The sequence below is a fragment of the Paramisgurnus dabryanus genome, chromosome 7, assembly GCF_030506205.2.
Source record: "Paramisgurnus dabryanus chromosome 7, PD_genome_1.1, whole genome shotgun sequence".
Classification (NCBI taxonomy): Eukaryota; Metazoa; Chordata; class Actinopteri; order Cypriniformes; family Cobitidae; genus Paramisgurnus; species Paramisgurnus dabryanus.
In genome coordinates, this window is record NC_133343.1 from 15,402,074 (window position 1) to 15,420,470 (window position 18,397).

An 18,397-nucleotide genomic window follows, 5' to 3' on the forward strand; every position below is an offset into this window, starting at 1 on the left:
ATATGTACATTTTACACAAAATATCTGTTCTATTTTTAGTAATTTATTTTCCAACTAAAAAAATCGCATAACTGCATTAAGAGATTTTATTAAATTACTTTAATTATTTATTTTAGAGATATTTACAAAGCCACTGAATAATTTTTAACAGTGAGTACATTATGACATTACGGTAGACTATTATTAAATGCATATAAATAAAAATATGTAAAACTAAATAAAAAAGATATCATACACGGACTGTATGTAAGCATACGTTTTCTTGTTTGGTGCACGTGGGTTTCAATGCCGTTTTTCTAGAGAAGAATTGTAAAACTTTATTGGTGGTAGTTGAGAAGAATTCCTTTTTCCATTTCTAAATCATTTTGAGCGCAATATAAATATATCATATTGTTATTCTTATTATATAAGAATACGCAATTTTTACAACATTTTTAACATATAGAAAATATACGTTAAGCATGTTGTGTGTATTTCCTAATTACAAGCTTTTGATGAAATTGCACAAAAACTAAACGTGCATAAAAACATAAAAAGTCATTTAAATAAGCGAAAAATCTTTTATATGAGCTCAAAATTTTGAATATAATGTGCTATTGCTGAAAATTGCCCGTTTCTAAAGGAGAATATTCATCTTTAAAGTTTAAGAAACAAAAAAGTACTGATAAGCATTCTCAAATATATATATTCTGCAAGCACTCACTTATCCATAATGATGTAATTTATTTTTTAATAACATATTGTCGCTGGCTGGACACCAAGCCCATGTCTATGGGTTCAAGAATAACAAAATATTGGCCATTTGAAACTCGAAAGTCATCACTTTATTTTGTCCCATTGTTTTCCATTTTGCGTGTGGTAAAACTCCTGTGTGCGTCGTTCAAATTCATTGAAATTTCGTTCACTTGTAGTTTAGCAAGTATGTATAATACAATTTCAATAATGTTTTACACTGCACATCGTCTGAGGAAATCCGAAGTTGCGTCGAGGGGAACCAAGCTGACAGCCGCGACAGCAGAGATTGTCACGTACCTACAAAAGGGTATTGGAAAAAGCTTGCATCTGACCTGCAGCGATATCATTCTGGCTTGGTGGGATGTCAGCCAGCAAGAGTCCTCTGATTCTGACCTTGTTCTTTTACTCCTCAGAGTCTAAAACCAGGAGGGCATATTAAGTATTCATTGTATTTTCATTTTAACAGAGCAGCTATGGTTGCGCGTTTCACACACCTCTCCAAACCACGTTGTTAACACTATGCTTGTTCGACTTCATGCGGCGCCACAAGAACCGACAGCCGGATGACGTCAGAGTACCACGAGAATGATTCAAGAATTCATATTTCGCCTCGCTCTCGCAATACTGTGACGTCTTCCGGCTGTCGATTCTCGGGGCGCCGCATGAAGTCGAACAAGCCTATTGAAGGCAGCAAAAGCTACGCATGCGCTTTTAACTTGTAAAATTCTAAGGTGTATGGGTAATGTAGTCTCTGCTTTCGGTGGGACGAATTACGTAGCTTGCATTGTGAAGGGCGCTTTGAAAAGCGGCAGCGCAGCCAAAGGATTAAATTAAGCCTCTGATTTAAACAGATGTGCAAATGAGCGTTCTGGTACGCTATAAGTACGTTCTGGGCGCAGGGAGAGGTGGTGGTACGCTCGCTATATTTGGAAGTGGCGGTACTGAGTACTGGCGCCTACCGGCCCACATTAAAGCACTGGCGGTAGCAAAGGTAGACGGCCCTTTGAAAAGCAAAAGAAAGCTGATAAAAATGAGAAACCTACACTGAAATAAATTGGAGTAGGATTTAGTACGGTGGCCTTGAAGTGCAAACCACAACAACAAATTACTAAACAACAACAACAAATTAAAAAACAACAACAAATTAAAAAACACTACAACAAATTAAAAAACACCACAACAAATTAAAAAACACTACAGCAAATTAAAAAAACACTACAGCAAATTAAAAAACACTACAACAAATTAAAAAACACCACAACAAATTAAAAAACACTACAGCAAATTAAAAAACAACTACAAAATAAAAAACACTACAACAAAATAAAAAACACTACAACAAAATAAAAAACCCTACAACAAATTAAAAAACACAACTACAAATTAAAAAACACAACAACAAATTAAAAACAGAACTACAAATTAAAAAACACAACTACATTAACCTACCGGAAGAGGTAGGTACCAGTGGGCAACATGAGACATCGCTGATTGGACGACACTGCAGTTCGGCTTTTGAACCGGAAGTTATTCTTCCTGTAGCGCATTTTTTCAAACATGAATGTTACAGATGACCCAAACGTAGCAGCTGCTGGGGCCGGCTAAGGGTACGGTCTGGAAACCGCTAACGATAGTAGTAAGCTAACGTTACATCCACAAGCAAGGTAAGCATTACACCAGTGTTTCTCAAACTTTTTCAGCCCAAGGACCACTTCATCTTCCAATATTTTTCTGAGGACCACCTAACAGAATCTGACTCTAACACGCCCCCCAAAAACTACAAAATAGGAAGGATAAGCTAAATTTAAGTTTAATATGCAACTGTTTTAAGTCAAAAACAAATTTTTTGAACACAAATGCAATGCTATGTTCAGAAATTATTATATGAATTTTATTTCATTTGAAAAAGTAAATGTGAAATGAGTTGCAGCTTAATATGAACAACAAACTGCACATGTGAAAAAAAACTGCAATTAAACATACTGTAACAGCCTAGGTCCCACTTAATGTCATTCCAAAGAGCCATTAATTTAAAACTGAGGTGGTGGGTATGTGAAGTTTATGGTCGTATCTATGGTAACAATATAATGCTGAAAAGAAATTCCCCTTAATGTCCAAAATCACTGAAATTACAGGGATTTTACACATTAAACAAAAACTACATTACAAAACTAATAGATCTGTGGATTTTAGCTGCTTTCAGTTTATGCTTGACATTAAGCTTTATTCTACATTTAAATAGGTAAATAAGATCCATATCACACTCATTGAGAATTTAACTCATTTACTCACTTCAGTGCACATATCAAAAAAGTTTATAACATGGAACATAACATTGTTTTATGCAGTTTTTTGTCAAAGCTAATTATTACAGTAACCCTATTTCAACAACAACAGCCATCTTAATAATTGGCAAACATTAGGCTAGCTTCTAATAAGACAGAATATGTTTTTAGATTTCGCAAGAGCAGTAAAATCAGGTGTATGTTTGTCAGCACGATACGCATACAGTGGTGCAAATGAACTGTTACTCGTTTAAATTGCATTATTGTGTGAGAACGATGCTTTGAATTTTGGAAAAACGGCAGTTTCATTTATTACGACATGTAACGTAAATGTCATTGTTGATAAGCAAGTCATAATTGAGCAGACTTATCAGACAACAATTGTCGGAAAAGGCAGTGTTTTAAAGCTGGAAATACAACAAATAAAGTTAAAACAGCCACCATAGAGTCCGGTCTCTTAACTCACCACAGTCAGCTATCGCGTCTTGAGACGCGGGCGCGAGCGGGGGAGGCGATCGCGTTGAACTTGTGGACCAAAGCGCGAATATAAACACGTGACACAGCTGCTCGCACCAGTCACGTGACTCGCGCTCTGCAGCTCATGCTGTATGAAACAGACGCACGCGCATCGACTCGTAACTGTAGGGCCCGTTGTCTAACTTACTAAATTTATTCTAGAGATGTCTTTTTTACAGACTACATAAAGGGACGGATCAAATTACCTTGGGGGCCGGGTCTGACCCGCGGGCCGCCAATTGAATAGCCCTGGTATAAACACTTGCCTAATTTAGGTCATCTTTTGGCGGACCACTAGGGGGGTTTGGCGGACCACTAGTGGTCCGCGGACCACACTTTGAGAATTACTGCATTACACTATTCTTATTAACTTACTCGAAGGTTGTTGGGTGTCTCCGATGGTAGATATTTCTTTAAGCCTTTTGCCACAGCCGCTGCAAAAGTTCGGGGACGGCTCAACCAGTTATTTTCCGCAGATTGGGCAAAACATTTTGCTGTCCTTCCGCCTCTCCAAACCACGCGCTACAGGAAGAATAACTTCCGGTTCAAAAGCCGAACTGCAGTGTCATCCAATCAGCGATGTCTCATGTTGCCCACTGCTACCTACCTCTTCCGGTAGGTTAATGTAGTTGTGTTTTTTATTTGTAGTTGTGTTTTTAATTTGTTGTTGTGTTTTTTAATTTGTTGTTGTGTTTTTTAATTTGTTGTTGTGTTTTTTAATTTGTAGTTGTGTTTTTTATTTGTAGTTGTGTTTTTTATTTGTAGTTGTGTTTTTAATTTGTTGTTGTGTTTTTTTATTTGTTGTTGTTTTTTATTTTGTTGTAGTGTTTTTTTGTTTGCTGTAATGTTTTTTTAACTTGCTGTTGTGTTTTTTATTTTGTTATGGTTTTTTATTTTGTTGTAGTGTTTTTTAATTTGTTGTAGTGTTTTTTAACTTGCTGTTGTGCTTTTATTTTGTTGTGGTTTTTTATTTTGTTGTAGTGTTTTTTAATTTGTAGTTGTGTTTTTAATTTATTGTAGTGTTTTTTAATTTTTAGTTGTGTTTTTTAATTTGCTGTAGTGTTTTTTAACTTGCTGTTGTGTTTTTTATTTTGTATTTGTTTTTTATTTTGTTGTAGTGTTTTTTAATTTGCTGTAGTGTTTTTTTTTATTTGTTGTTGTTTTTTAATTTGTTGCAGTGCTTTTTAATTTGTTGTGGTGTTTTTTTATTTGATGTTGTTGTTTAGTAATTTGTTGTTGTGGTTTGCACTTCAGGGCCACCGTAATTTAGGCTACTTAACAAAATCTAAATATTTTTCACTCAGAAAATGCTAGTAAATATAAACAAAATTAGCACCAGCTTTAACTTTATTACTTTTTTAATTTTAATTCACTCTTTGTTTCAGCGATGTTTATAAATATACTATATTTTTGCATTTTGATTACAAACTGTTCTACACTGAAAAGAAACTAATGTAATCTTCCTGATTTAATCACGTAAAACACAAGTCTAAACACAAGCACCACTTTTCTGAATGATGATAATCACAAACATCCCAGAGTTTGTAAACCAATTGTTTGTAAAACATATTTAATGCTAACTTTACTTAAAAATTCAGAAAATATTTTTTTACAGTGTATAAATAAAAAGACATGAAGGAAGTTAATTCCAAAATGTAATTAATTGTACATGGTTTAGCTGCTTGTTTTAGCAGCTACCAGTGACACAGAGTCAAGAAATTAAAAACCACCCACCCCTAGGTCTGCCAATTCTTTGCCAACCCCCTATGCTAATCGATCACCTCATCAAAGAAAACCGGTTTATCCAGTTTTCACCAGCGTGTTGGGTTTTAATTCCAACCCTTGCAGTTTCTTTGTTAAAATGCAATTTAAGCAAATAGGCCTAATACATACGCTGTATGTTATTTTAAATGAATGTTTATACCTTATAAAATTAAGGATATCAGGTAACTTAATTTGACATATGTTGATATAACCTAGGCTCTCAAGTCCCACGCATTCACCATGAGACACACGCATTTCTGTCAGTTCACACGCTCACACACCAAACCTTGTAAGCTATTTATCACGCTGAGAAGTAAAATAGAACTTTTCCTGCTATACAAATTAATAAAGGAGGTGCTGGTATACAGAGCATTTCTATCGAGTTTATCAGTACATTTTTTAGGTGTGGTCAACTTTACGCAGCGCCACAAGAACCGACAAGCAGATGACATCAGAGTACCGCGAGAAATAAAGCGGAGGAGGTTGGTTTTAAATCGCTCTCGCGGTACTCTGATGTCATCCACTCATGTTTGAGTCTGTATCAGATGAAAATACAGATTTTGAGGAACAACTTATTGTTTGGAGATTGTCAATGGACGTTTCTGAGTGTTATGTTTGTTTTTTCAGTGTGGACCTGCAAAACGCCAAATGCATAAAAATTAATTAATATTGTAATGTCTTAGCATGATATGTTTTCTAAAATTTTTAAAAATGAACAAATCAGTTGTGCGAAACTACACAGAATTGTTTTTTTAATGAAACGTATTCAATGGTTACAGTGCCTTATGGTGGGGTTGAATCCCTGGTTCAGTTTACCCCATCTGGTTCACTTTGCCCCACAGCCACCGTTCTGGGAAACTGCCTAGCTTAGTAATTCAGGCTAATCTTTAGCTAAATCATTCACATGGTTTTATACATTAGCCTATCACCAATATTTATGGTATGAATATTTAGACCTGGATAAATCTACTTTAACATAACAGCCTTTATACCTGGTATGTATAAATTTTACTTTGATAGGATAAAAACTTTTTTTTTGTTAAAAAAATCATACTTTAATCATAACTATTTAATTTATCCTTCTCTTTAACATAGCCAAATATAAATTATGGTTGCTACCTGTATTTGTGGTCACACGGCTACAAATCTGTATGGTTGCCTAGATAAAGGGGGTGGGTCAACCTACTAGTGATGAGCGAGTCACCCGAAACTCGGATCATTTAACCCGATCCCTAAAATGACTCGAGAACCATGAGTCCTTAGTGACCATTAACCCGAGTCAGTTGAGTCCTCTCAGATTTTGCATTAAAAATGAGAAATTGTATCAAACACAAAGCTCTTCAAATGTTTACAACAGAATTACAACAAATAACTCTACATAAGCTGCCATAGGTTCTATAACTTGCAACAACGAGTTAATTTACATCACCAAATGTCGACTGGGGGTACCGAGTGAACCAAAAGCTGCTATTCCGGATCATTATTTCTTGCAGCGCCGAGTCCGAGTACAAAGGGATGCGTGCGCGCGACAATGAGTTGGTCGGCGGCTCGGGGATTCACACAGAGAGTGACTCAACTCATGGAGCTTGAATCCTGGGCTAGGAGAAACAAGCCTTGCTCGTGTTGTTAACCCACTGACTCATGTAGGCTAATCTGTTGAAATATTTGACTGGCACAATGTTTTGGGTAGAAGCTGCAAATGTTTAACATTTTAAAATACGAGGACTGCTGCAGCAGTGCTGCTGGAAAGATCCGCCACCGACGGACGTACACGGGTCCTCTTGTTGACTGAGTCACTCAGAGTGACGTGAGTGGTTCACTCACAGGACCCGTGCAGGAGCGGGCGAGCGGCTCTGTCTGGGACTCACTCACAAGATTAACCGAAGCCTATCGTGGATCTTTTAAGTCAATCTGAAACAGGACACGTTCCTCTCACGTCCAAGTCAACCAAGCCTGACATCTTCTAAATGTGGTGTTGATATATTTGTCGTTATGAAATGAAACTAAACACACCAAACTTTTACAATTATGTTATTGATAATGTTACCACGGGCATGCATGTTTTTTACGAGTTCCTCAGGTCACATAAGCCCTTTTTTGTGAGCAGAGGAGTCATAAACTCGTAGCTGCACGCGTGATCCGAGTTGCTTGGTTGGCATTAGTATGACTTAGCGATTGGAATTGGGAGATTTTGACCAAGTGACTCGAGTGACTCGCACAACCCGGATCATATTAGTGAGTGACTCAGAATAACCCGAATCCTTAAAAAGATCCGGGTTGACCATCACTACAACCTACCCACTGGCTCCCTTTGCCCCACTCTCCCCTACTTGGTATTGAGAAACGGGCATTGTTTATCGAAGTCGGAGCGCGAGCTACAAACTACAGAGCGAGTGCGCGGGTGCACAATGGTGAAAGAGCAACACAAGATGTAAATAACTATACCAGTGCTCGCAGTACAGACGCTTTATATTTTAGCGTACTGCGTGACTTCACTTTCTTTTGCGTGCCACCACTTCTCATGTTACTGGTACTTTGCCTTAAAGAGTCAAAGGGCGTTTCTATGTGGCGCTGCGCAGACAGTTCGGCAACGAAGACATCAAAGTACCGCGAGAGCAAGTCGAAATGTTACAAATGGTCCGACTTTACCTTTGCTCTCGCGGTACTCTGATGTCATACGCCAACCAGTCAGCGCTGCACCATTTAAAGTCGAACACACAAAGCGTCAAGGCAGGGCCGCTGGAAGTCATTTTGAACAGTGGGTGCTGTGAATTTTTTTTAACCAAAAAACCTAGGAGCCTATAGGCCTATTTAAAATATATTTTAAAAATAAATACATTGAGATTTACTACTTTATTGTCATATACACTTCAGGGCACACAGCCAGGGTCTGAAACACACAGACATCATCAGTTCTCAGATGAATATGCGCTATTAATCAGAAGCAAAAATACTTATCCCAGGGGGAATTACTTTCGTTACAATTTAAATACAACATATAATATTATAACAACATATAATATTAATTAAACTTCACAATTTTCAATGTCCATGCGGACGAACATATTTTACTTTCGTTTTTAAGTTAGAATCACACGTCGATTAACAGATGTAAAAGATTCTCACATTAACATACCTAGTATATTTTTATATAGATCTTTTTTTTACTAAATAGTACTATTACTGTCTTTTTTAAACTTATAAATATTTCATAATTTGAACAAAAATAATGATGGGTTTAGTTCTGATATTGTATACTTTTATAAAGAAATACATGGTGTATAATTACATTTTTAGAATAGGCTTTATATAAGGTTTGTACTGTAAAAATACTTTATTTGTTACAAACAAAAGATAAAGAATTTACAAACGTGTGGAGAGCCATTTCAGCACTTGGACAGCGAAATGTTTTTTTTTTAAAGCATTACTTAAAATGTTTTCTCATCTCACCATATCTACAGGTGCAGAGTCACTATATACAATAAATCCGTTGGGTAGCATTTAAAAAAAAAAAAACATTTAAAAGTAGATGCATTTGTTTAAAGCAAAGCATTTATTTACTTAGCTACAGATGAAGCAGCTGTTTAAGCCTTCTAACGTCTCATAATTGGTCATCATTTATGTCCAAGAGACTCAATAATAATCTGTTACATTTTAATCCTTTAATTTTTCATATTAAAAAGCGTTTTTGTGCTGCTGCGCATCCATGTATGTAATAAACAAACCCGTGTTGTCATTCCGTTAATACGCATATTATCAATGCGCTCTTTACTCGCGCAGAAAAAAACTCGCGTCGCGCATTGCGCCAGTTGTATAATAGAGATTCCAAAGTCTCTCATGAGCTAGGGGACGAATGTCCAGGGAGTTCAGTATTTCTGTGTGGGCATGCATCAGAGAAAGGTGTGTGAGTTTTTTCTGGGTCATGGTGCTGCGTACCAATGTCTTCAAAAGACGCAAGACAAAGAAAGTGCGCTCGGATGAGGCCACGGATAGGCACAGACAGTAATGAAATTAAAATCCAAAATACACGTAATAACCTACGTGTGTCAAAAATAATTTCCTAAAATATTCATAAGTAATATATCAATTGTGCAAAATATTTTTACTTAAAAATATATATATTTCTCGCTTTCCCGCGACCATGCGTCAAGGTCTGGAGGAAAAGAATACCTGCCCGGATCCCACGCACGCATCTGCAGTTATATACATTTTACAAAACCAGTATTCATTAGATTTTAAGAACTTTTTGCCACTTTTAAAACTGTAAAACTAAATAAAAAAGATATCATATGCCGAATGAGCATGTAAGCATATGTTTTCTTGTTCGCTCCACGCAACACGGGTTTAAACGCCGTTTTTTTTCTAAAGAATAATGTTTAAACTTTATTGGTGGTGGTTGAGAATAATTAAATTGCAGAATAATGTATATTGCATTTTAGCGCAATATAAATGTATCATATTGTTATTCTTAATATAAAAGAATACTAATATATTTTTTACAACATTTTTAACTTTAAAACATACATATAAATGTTTTAATTTGTATATATGTTTTAATGAATATTTTTACTGTTATGAATAACGGCTGAAAGGATTAAAAAAAATCATAACACTGACTGCCTATATGCGCAAGAAAGGTATTATTAAAGTTTTAAATATGTAAAACTAAATAAAGATATCATATGCCCACTGTACAGTATGTAAGCATAGGCCCATGTTTTCTTGTTCGCTCTGCGTGGGTTTAAACGCCGTTTTTAAAGAATATTTTTTTAACTTTATTGGTGGTGGTTGAGAAGAATTCCTCTTTCCATGTAAAGCAATTTAGTGCAATAAACATGTGTCATATTATTGTTCTTAATATATTAAGAACAATAATACTTATATATTTTTACAACATTTTTAACTTTAAAACATGTATTTTTATACCACATGAATCTCTTTAAAATATTATTACTTTTAGAAAAACTGACATAATTATTAATATTATGAACAAACAATGAAACTGTGTCAAAATTCGACAACACAAATAATTAAGATATTCATTGTAAATAGAGTTAAGTGTATTAGGCTCACACTAAATTCTTTGTTGCACTTAGTATAAATGCCCATTGCACGTACAGTCATCTTAATATATGTATGCGCTGTTATGCTGGCAAGAAGGGGTTGACGTCACTTTGCTGTTTTAACAGAAATGTTAAATATTCAGCAATGCCCTTATTAACTTCTGGAAACAACCGCAATGACAACGCATATAAAAATGTAGTTTTTTTATGCGACACCTGGTGGATTTTCTGTGAAGCGAAACACATTAAGGGAAAAGGGAAAGTAGCCCCCCCGAAAACACTTGCAGAATTCTGCGTGACTCCGCGAGACGATTTGGCGAATGCCGCGGGAGAAAACGCGCGTTTTTAAAGGCCACATCTGTATGTGACACTGAATGTGAACATAGTTGTAATTTATCTGGTAATTTAGCCTTTAATTTATGGATATGTTATACAGGCCATCGGAAAATCCTTAGAGGAAAACTACCAGAAGAGAGTGTTGCCAACAATATGCATTTGGTGGAAATTCCAAAATAATTAAAATGTTTAAATTCATTGGAACAACATCTAATAGCACTCAATATTCCTTTCTTACGTCGTCTTTGTCTCCCTCGGGGTCAACAGTGAGGTGTTCATGGGCCTGTTGTCTGTGTTCCGGTAAATACTACAAAGATTACCAACATTCTTCCACGAAATGAATGTGATTACCATATGATAAAGATTAAACTGAAACGAAAATTAACTTACAAAGGCCATTATGAATATAAATATGTCCACACTGATCATGTGAGAAATGCTTTATGGTATTTGGTAAAAAACAATAAGTGGTACAATGATGTGGAGTTTAATGAGCAGTGGGTCAACTCATTGAGTGAACCAGATGATATACAGACTAATGCTAATGATGAAATGAATGACAATAATGTGTCTAATGAAAGTGACGAAGACAAAGAGTCTGAGAATCAAGAAGAATTAACTTACATTAAAGGGCAAAGTGGTCTTTTGTCAGACACATCACTACAGCCTGTTGATATTGGTTCAGAAGTAATTGATCAACATTTTCATGATGTACTAAATATAGCACCAGCTGAAGGTAACAGTCCTGTTAGGTTGTTATCAGATGAAACAAATGAGGCAAAGTGCTTTCCTGTTCTGTATCCTATTGGTGGACCCACGTTTCATGATGAAAGACCACAAAAAATCACATTGACACGATACCTTAATGCACGAATATTAAATGCGGATGGACGTTTTGCACAGAACACAGATTTAATTTTTTATGCACAGTATATATCAGAAGTTGATCAGATTGTATCCAATGTCTCAATTGCATTACGCAAAGGTTGTGAGAAAGATGGCTTATCAAAGGTAACACCAGATATGCTGACAAAGTCTGATAACTTGCAAAAAATACTAAATTATGATGAAGGATATAAGTTTTTGAGACCAGTCAGAGGGACGCCTCCCTATTGGATGTCTACACAGAAAGATCTCTTTGCACTGATTAGACAACTTGGCATACCGACTTTCTTTGCATCTTTTAGTTCTGCAGATCTGAGATGGCCTGAAATGATGAACGCCATTATTTAACAAGAGGGTAAACAAATAAATGTTGATAAGCTTGATTGGTCTGAAAAATGTGGATTTTTAAGACGAAATCCTGTCACTGCAGCGAGGATGTTTGATCACAGATGTCATTATGTCTCCAGCTGAACCTATTGGTAAAATAAAAGATTATTTTTATCGTGTTGAATTCCAACAATGTGGTTCTCCTCATGTTCACTGTCTGTTTTGGGTAGAAAATGCTCCAAAGCTTAATGATGATGATGAAGCTAATGATCCTCTGGTTGCTGATTTCATTGACACATATATCACCTGTGAGACACCTGCAGAGCAAGACATTGAACTCTTTGAAACAGTAAACAGTGTGCAGAAGCACAGTACAAGACATTCAAAAACATGTCGCAAGAAAAATACAGTATGTCGTTTTAATTTCCCAAGACCTCCATCTAGCCGTACCTTTATCACAAGAGCATCTAATGCAAATGAGTTTAAAGGTAATGATGAAGATGAGACAGCAAGTGCAATTATAAAAAAAAGTCAAAACTGCATTAAACTCTGATGTTAATTTTGATTCAGTTGATGCATTTTTTTCATTTTTGGGTATTGATCAGGCTGTGTTTGAGAAAGCATACAACAAATGTTCTACAAAGAAAAGTATTGTCCTGAAAAGAAATCCAAAAGATGTTTGGGTAAACCAGTTCAATAGAGATTTACTGCGTGCTTGGCAAGGGAATATGGATATTCAGTATGTCACAGACGCTTTTTCTGTAGTGGTTTATATATTAAGTTACATCACAAAAGCTGAGCAAGAAATGGGATTGTTACTTCAACGTGCACAAAATGAGGCTATAAATGGAAATCTTGAAGCTAAAGCATCTTTAAAACAATTGGGAAGTTTGTATTTGCACAATAGGGAGCTTTCCGCGTAAGAAGCCGCGTACAGACTGACAGGCATGCATTTAAAGGAATGTTCACGTAAAATACAATTTATTCCAATAGGAATAAATCCAGTAAAGATGAGTTTGCCTTTACATGTGCTACAAAATAAAGTGGAGAACGACCAGTCTGATGATGAAAGCAGTTTTTGGATGACAAGTGTTGTTGACAGGTACAAGAACAGACCACAGAAAGAACCACTGATAAATCTTTTTGTTCAGAGTACAGAGTTTTGACAAAGTCAGAGGTGTCTTCACAAAAGAAACCAGCAGAAAGTGAAGTTATTAAACTTAAAAATAATTGTGGCTATGTGAAACGAAGAACACGAACTGAACCTGCAGTTGTGAGGTATCCAAGATTTTCATCAACAAATGATCCAGAAAAATATTATCATTCATTAGTGCAGCTTTTTCTACCACATTATGATGACTGTCAATTAAAGCCTAGACACTATGAGACTTATGAGGACTTTTACAGCAGTGGTTTCATAAAAATTGGTTGTACACTGCATAAAGTTAAATCAATTGTTGATGGCAACAGAGAATTGTTTGAAAAAGAAATTGACAAAAGAGAAAAAGCTAAACAGCTTTTGGAGCAGGATATAGATTTAGATGATGCTTGGGCTGGAATATGTCCTGAAACCGAAAGACAACGTCATGAATGTATTGAAATAATGAAGAATAAAGTATTACCTGATGAAGATGACACTCGAGAAGTGATTCCAGATCTTACAGGAAACCCTTAAACTATTTGTACTGTAGAAACAAACCACACCACAATGCCTAGAGATGAAGCATTACATTTACTGCGATCATTAAATGAGGACCAATTAGCTATATTTTATAAAGTCCGCAAGTGGTGTCTACAGAAAGTGCTTGGACAGAACCCCAAACCTTTTAGATTGTTTATTACTGGTGGAACAGTAACAGGAAAAAGTCATTTAATTAAGGCAATATACTATGAATCTTGCAGGCTGTTATCTCAGCTGTCTGAAAATCCTGAAGATGTTACAGTGCTTTTAACAGCTTAGACAGGAGTAGCAGCCTTTAATGTTGGTGCTTCAACTATTCATAACACATTTTCAATTGGTGCAAATGTAAGATTGCCATATCAGCCACTGAGTGATGACAAAATAAATTCTTTACGTGCCAAAATTGGTAATTTACACATTTTGATTATTGATGAAGTCTCTATGGTTGACCATCGTCTGTTGTCATACAGTCACGGTAGGCTGCGACAAATAAAACAAACTGCTGATTACTCTCTATTTGGAAAAGTAAGCATTGTTGCTGTGGGTGATTTCTATCAGTTACCGCCTGTAAATGGTACTGCTCTTTATTCTGACACAAAAGGAGTAAACCTATGGGAAAACAACTTTGAACTTGCTCAGTTAACTAAAGTTGTTAGACAACAAGATGCAACTTTTGCTGAGATGTTAAAACGTCTGAGAATACGTAAAAAAGGAGATTGTCTTACATCTACTGACACTGATATGTTGAAAAAATGTGAAACAGGGGAGAAATGTAATGATCTTCACATATTTGCTACAAATGCTGAGGTTGACAAATACAACATTGAAAGACTAAACGAATGTTGTCCGGAAGCTATCAGTATTAATGCTCAAGATTATATCAGAAATTCAAAAACTGGAAGAATGGAACGTAAAGTTGGATACCACACTAAAGTTTTCAACTCATGTTTGTCTAAATGCGTTTCCTTGGGTGTTGGAGCAAGGGTCATGTTAAAGAAAAATATTGATGTTGCTGACGGTCTTGTCAATGGAGCTTTTGGTACAGTTGTCCACATTAGTGAAAGTCAGAAAAAAGGTGAAGACAATGATGATTTCCCATCAGCTATTCATGTGGAGTTTGATAATCCAATAGTTGGAAAAATTCAAAGACATAGAACATGTTAGACGTTTTCTCAAAATTCTACTGTAATTGAGGTACAGGAAGACCAAGTCACAAATGCTGGTGGCATAAGAAGGCAGTTTCCACTCAGATTGGCGTGGGCATGTACAGTTCACAAAGTGCAAGGACTCACAGTAGATAAAGCTGTTGTATCACTTAATAAAATCTTTACAGCAGGACAGGCATATGTTGCATTGAGTCGTGTAAGATCTCTTAACGGACTAATAATTGAGGACTTTAAAGATTCTGTCATATTCTGTAATTACAAAATTGAGATGGCTTTAAAAGATATGCCAAAATTCACTTTGGAAAAGTATACTTTCTGTAAATCTCTTGGTACATTCAGAACAGCACTGGTTAATGTACAAAGTCTAAAAGCACACTTTCAGGATGTCCTGTCACATACAGTTTTGATGAATGCTGATTGTATTTGTTTAACAGAAACATGGCTAAATGTTAATGACCAAGAACCACAGATACCAGGATTTGTGTTCAAAAGCAACCCAAGAGCTAACTGTTATGATGACAGCACTGCACTTTTTACTGAATTAAAACATCAGAGAGGAGGTGGAGTTGGAGTTTATTTTTCTGAGAACATTAAATGTAATATCTTTGTACCTGAGTGTTCTAACTTAGAGTATTTGTAATTTGTGGTTCCATGTGTCAATTTGACTGCTGCACTTTTGTATAGGCCTAATTCATATAAAAGTGATTTGTTTCGCCAGCACCTTTTACATGTTATTAATGAGATGGAGAAGCATACAGGACAAAAATAATAATGGGAGACTTTAATGAGGACATCTTTACTTCTTGCACAATTGTAAAAGTAATGGAACAACATGGATACACTCAACAGGTACACAATTCAACCACAGAAAAAGGTACACTAATTGATCATGTGTATACAAAAGATATGGAGTGTGTTACTCTTGAAATTGTACAAACGTACTACAGTTTTCATCAGGCAATACTTGTTACATTAGTCTAAAAATAAATAGATAGTTTATAGGCCACCTGGTTGTCCCACATGTCAATTTAAGTACTGTACATTTCTATAGGCCTAAATCATATAGCTACTGTTAAAACAAATCAGTTTTATATGCTAATTATATATAAATATCCAATATAAATATATATATATATATATAAACATGGGGTGACTAAATGTGACAACAACATGAGGACAGTCAACATTTACAATATTCAACTAACCATAGAGATATATTATGCATGTTCATCTGAACATATAGAGGTAGGACTATTGATTTGTGCAAATAACTATAGTTTTCATTAGGCAAAACTTGTTGAAGTGGTTTGTAGAAATGTTCCGCCTCCTATTAAATGGGGGGTCAGGGAGGACACAAACTATTGGCGGCTCCCTGGGGAGGGGAGGGTGAGGGGAGACTGGGTTGGCTGGCACTGGTTGGTTGATAAAGGGATGAATTTTTTCTTATAGGTTAATAAGACTGATAACAATGTTAACTTATACTTATCTAAACTTCTACAATGTATTAACATAGATTAAAATAATTATGTCTTAAAAACATTACTTAAAAATGAACCTACTTAACTCATTCACCGCCTGCCTTTTTGAGAAAAGTTGCCCACCTGCATTTTTGTGATTTTAACAAAAGTTTCACAAAATTCCTTGCAGGAAAAGTTATCTTCTATACATATATAAACATACAAATTATATCCAAATAAAGAACACACCTTCTGCTTTCAAACAAACAATAAACAAACAAACAAACACACAAACAAACAAAATGGGGAAAAAAATGTTTCATTATATATTTACTTTTTCCACTTAATTTAACCACTGAAATATGGATATTTCTCTTCAAAAATACAACATTTTGAGCAAAAAGCTTAAAAAATTGCGTTTTTTTTTAAAGGAATTTATGTTAGAGATCAGACTCAGAATGACTATCAAACATAAAGGCAGTTAAAATAAATCATTAAATCTTTTTAACTTCCGTTTTTGATAAATTCGGTTTGGCGCCGAATTTCTATCTAGTGGATAAAAGCGGTATTACACTTTCACTTTGAAATTCGTCCAGAAAGGCATATTTATTAGTTAAATATTAACTCATAATTGATCAATCAGAATTCAAGGCACTACTTCCAGTTCAAAAATATATAAAAAGCCTTTATTCAAAACATGGCTTACTTGAAAAACATTAAAAATGATGACTAAAACACTGCACACTGATGCATTTCGGCCATCAAGCCTTCCTCAGAGTGTGTCAGGTACAAAATTAGTCACAGGTGAACATGTAATCAATTGCTCAGTAGGAATGGGAGAAACCAAAAATACCATTACAGGGGGACCAATAATGTCATAGACCATTACAAAGTATAGTCAATAATGACACATCATAATTATATACATTTTACAAATATGAAGTTAGATCCAATTCTTCATTCAAACCAGGAAAAATAGTAGATTTTAGCTGAAAAATCCAGAAGGCTTCCCTTTGTAGAAGTCTTTGTAATCGATCTCCCTTTCTGATAGATCCAGTCACAATTTCCAAACCAATAATTCTTAAGGTAGAAGGATTAGAGTCATGTGTAGATGCATAGTGTACTGCCATGGGGTAATCTTTGTTTTTTGTGCGAATTGCATTTTTGTGATCCCATAGTCTATCTTGCAGTCTACGTTTAGTCTGTCCCACATAAAAACAGTTACAAGGACATTGAAGCCTATAAATTACATGTGTACTTTTTAGGGCTGTCAAAAGATTAATCGTGATTAATCACATCTATAATAAAAGTTTGTGTTTACATAACATATGTGTGTGTAATGTGTATAATTATTATGTATATATAAATACACACACATTCATGTGTATATTTAAGAAATATTTGCATTTATATACTGTATAAACATTTATATAATTTATATTATATAGAAATATAAATATTTTATATATAAATATAACCAATTTTTCTTAAATATATACATGACTGTGTGTGCTTTTATATATAAATATTAATTATACACACTACACACACATATGTTATGTAAACACAAACTTTTATTTTAGATGTGATTAATCACGATTAATCTTTTGACAGCCCTAGTACTTTTGCAATTGATAAAAGATCTGATTAAATAAGTTTTGTTTGATAACTCGTCAACGGTGGTGAATGAGTTAACAGATCAACAAAACTGTTTGTAACTGAAAACAACTTTTAAAACTCTGTCAACCAACCCCTACACTGTAAAAAAATTCCGTATAAATTGCAGCTGGGTTGCCGGTAATATACCGTAGATTTAAATGTATGTTTTTAACTGGCAACATTTTGTTCAAAGTTAAATGAACATTTAACATTTACAAGTCTTTGTCTTTACAGAGTAAAACTAAAAAAACAGCATCAAGCAAAACATTCTGGGAAACAAAATCTGAAGCAAAAAACAGAAAAAGGTTGATGATGACTTCTGGTTCCCAGAATGCTTTGCATGAGGCTGTTATTGTATAATTTTATTCTGTAAAGATAAATACTTGTTAATATTTAAAATTGATTGAACTTTGAACAAATTCTTGCCAGTAAATTACATAAATGTAAATCTACGGTAAATTACCGGCAACCCAGCTGCAATAACGTTGTAATTTCTACGGAATTTTTTTACAGTGTAAATCAT

General features: G+C 35.0%; 1 pseudogene; it reads left to right on the plus strand.

Annotated features, from left to right (window-relative positions):
- LOC141282392 (uncharacterized) overlaps positions 1 to 18,397 on the plus strand; it is a 110,668-nt pseudogene that overhangs the window by 19,915 nt on the left and 72,356 nt on the right.